The 3,657-nt window shown below is 36.0% G+C and overlaps 1 pseudogene; it reads right to left on the reverse strand.

The window, feature by feature from the left end:
• Window positions 1-1,057: 1,057 nt before the first annotated feature.
• On the reverse strand, window positions 1,058-1,415 carry LOC118994338 (small ubiquitin-related modifier 3-like; annotated as a pseudogene).
• Window positions 1,416-3,657: the final 2,242 nt, after the last annotated feature.

Consider the following 3,657-nt stretch of genomic DNA (forward strand, 5'->3'; position numbering starts at 1 on the left):
TCAAAGCTCCTTTTCCCTCTTCCAGACACCCAAAGCCAAAACCACTCACAGTCACTATCTCGGGCAGAAGAAGTAGGAAGATTAGAAACTGCCTTGATGGGAGCTGAACTTTTTGGTTCAAATGAATATTTACGTGAAATGTAATTGTGTTGAAGTGGAAGATACTAAAACACATCTAAGTTAAGATTAAGTTCTCTTGACTTTACCTAACTGCTGTTGACCATCAGCTTTGCAGAAGACCCCAGAGATACACATGTTGATGAAACAAAATTAAGTTTATTAGATCTGCTGCATGAGAACACTACCCTGATGGACTTAGTAGTATCTCAGAATGCAGAGATCAGGATCTGCTCTGGTTGATTTTTTTAAAACAAAATGTTTATTTAAACTGAAGGATGCTTGATTGAAGAGTAATTTATCCTTATTTAAAGACAGATTTTCGTCCTGGCTGGTGTAGCTCAGTGGATTGAGCGCGGGCCTGCGAACCACACAATTGCGGTTTGATTCCCAGTCAGGGCACACACCTGGGTTGCAGACCAGTTCCCAGCTAGGGGACTCATGAGAGGCAACCATACATTGATATTTCTCTCCCTCTCTCCTTCCCTTTCCCTCTAAAGATAAATAAATAAAATCTTAAAAAAATAAAGACAGATTTTCCTATGTGTAACAGCTGCATACAAAAAAGTTTTAAAATTGTCTTTGCATTTGTAATGATGAACAAAAAAGATTGAAATTGTTCAATCAAACAATGTATACAAGGATTTTTGTGTTGTTCTTTTTTTCTTAAACAGTAAGAGAAAAATAACTTACTGGAATGTAAGAATAAAAGCTGAGTGAACATGCCACTGATGGGGAAAGGTTATTTTCATAGAACCACTATTTTCCCCATCCCATCTCCATTTGATGTCAATCAAAACATCCCATTGACCATTAAGTTAAAAATGCAAATGCTTGTTTACATATATCAGTTACTTTATGTACAATAAAAGGAATGGGGAAGGGAAAATGGAAGCATAGGCAAAACTATACTGTAGTAATGAGAATATGGTGAAACCAAATTGCAGTTTTCTAAATGAGAATGTCTTCTTGGTCTAGAAGAACATAGTTCTGGAGTAAAGTAGAAGGTTCTGTTTTTGGTAGACACCTCCTGTCTGCTGCTGGAACACATCAATTGTATCTTCATCCTCCATTTCCAACTGTGCAGGTGTGTTTGTTTCAATAACTGGTCACCTGTCAAATCAGAATCTGATCTGCCTCATCAACAAACCCTGTTCACAATAGGCTTCCATCAATTTACTAAGTGGTGTACACCTCTTAATCTTAAACTACACCACAGAACCATCCTGCTCCACCTCCTTCACATGAATATGGTCATTTTCAGTCTCGCCCCCTTTCTTGGAATTTTTGATGGCCATAGCATGTGCCAGAATCTCCTCAGCATCTACTTCACAAAAGTAGTGCCAGGTCTGCACCAAATGAGCATATAAACAGCATCAGAAGCAGCAGGTGAAGCTGCTCTGGGAGATTTTTACAGTAGGTTTTCTTTAAAAGGTTAGGGGCAATTTGGGACTGGGCAGAGCTTATGACCTAACAGCTTTGAATTGGTGAGCCTACAAGATGAAGGACTTGAAGTAAGTGTTGATGAGTAAGTTGTCAGTTTAGATTCATAAACTATTTTAGCTGATTCAGTGTTTTCCCCAATTTTTGCTTGATTTGAATAGATTAGGGAAAGAATGACCAGTGCCGTTTGAAAGTCCAGAGTAGACAGTGTGCTGGAGATCCTGTAAGTTAAAAAAATAAAGACAGCATTTCTTTTATCTTTCTAAGAATTTTAAAGTAATTGATACATTATTATTAACTAAAGCCCATACTTTATTGAGGTTTCCTTGTTTTTTTTTTTTTTTTAAATGCCTAATGTCCTTTTCTGTTTTAGGATCTCATTCAGGATACCACATTACATTTAATTGTCTCCTATTGCTCTTCTTGGCTGTAACAGTTTCTCAGGCTTCCCTTATTTTTGACGATCTTGACAATTTAGAGGATAATTTGTCAGACATTTTGTAAAATGTCCCTCATTTGAGATTTATCTAATATTTTGTTTACAATTTGGCTGGAGTAATGAGTTTTGGGGAATAAAACCACAAATGTCAAGTGCCATTTTCATCTTATCATAGTAATGGTTCATACTAGCAAAATGGCATCACTTTTAATGTTAACCTCGATCAGCTGGAGTTTGTCAGGTTCATCTACTGTAAAGCAGTTATTTTCTCCCTATTCCATATAGTGATCTTTGGAAGGCAGACACTTTGTGCAGCTCACATGAAAGAAGTCAGGGAGGGGTGTTATGCCACATAAGGGTAGAGAATCTACATTAAATATTTGGAATTTTTCTCTATAAAAGATTTGTCAGTTCTATCACACTTATTAGTTTATTAGAATCATGAATATTTAATTCTTTGTCTTACATTCTTATATTGTTTTACTTACTTTGCGACTCAAATTTTTCTAGCTTTGGCCAATGGCAGCTCTCTCGGTTGTATCCTGTGTCATTTGATATTCCTCTGTTATTGTGTGCTTCTGTTTATAAAGCATTTCTAGGCACTATAAGTCATACTAGGATTATCTTGTACATTCTCTGTCCCAGTCTTAGAATTAGACACTTTTCCACATAGTGCTGGCTCCTTTGACTTCAGAATGGTATTACAAACAAATATCTGGGTGCTAGGTACCGTCATTGTTACTGGGATACCATTGCTTCTAGAGGCATTTCTTCTTTACATCTGATCACTACACTTGTGATTCTTTTCCTAGTGACTCTGCTTCTATCCTTCCCATAAGAGTGTCATTTGGAAAGTCATAGAATTAAGCCACATAGAGTGTGACCTGAAAACTAGGATGGGAATGGTTTAACAGGAAGAAGACTTCTGTGCACTGTACCCCCCCCTCAAAAAAAAAGTTAAACATGACCTCTGTGTGTTTTATATGGGAAAAAAACAGAGAGTTTTCACTTTTTTGGTGCTAATTCTAAGACTTAAACAAGGTAAATTAGAAACACGGGGATGAAGATGTCTACTTGATGTGTCAGATGATTGCTCACAATACTGTGATGAATGAGTCTGTAAACCAAACACATCAATACCTCATGGTGTGAGAAGGACAAGCTCATTACCTTCAAAGAGCTTAAATCCTTTTCTCTCAGGCATCATGTTACACCAGGCTCCATAGTTACAGTTTGATCCCAAGACAAGAAAATAAAGGTTAATGATTGAAGGTGATTCTTTACCATCAAATTAAGATGTGACAAATTTGTCTCTTCTTTACTGACAACATTTTGCTTCTTCTATAAAACCAAGATGAATGTGAAAGTACAAGAAAGACTAAGCTTTTAATAATTTCTTATTTCAATTATCTGGTTGTTTCTATCTGTTCACTGGGATGTTTTCCATAATTATTTTGAATATAATAAGGTACCGTGCCATAAAAAAATTTAAAAGAAAACAAACCAAAACAACAAAATGACTTTAATAAAGGCAACTAAGTTTGACCCTAGTGAAGGATTAGGTTTCAACTAAAAGAAGTGGGGAATGAAAAGACATTATATATAAAGAAAAAAATGCATGTAATTGAAATCCCTTTTGGTGTCAAGTTCTGATATTT

The sequence above is a fragment of the Sturnira hondurensis genome, unplaced genomic scaffold (assembly GCF_014824575.4).
Source record: "Sturnira hondurensis isolate 20B ecotype Veracruz unplaced genomic scaffold, ASM1482457v3 Scaffold0009244, whole genome shotgun sequence".
In the NCBI taxonomy this organism is placed as follows: domain Eukaryota; kingdom Metazoa; phylum Chordata; class Mammalia; order Chiroptera; family Phyllostomidae; genus Sturnira; species Sturnira hondurensis.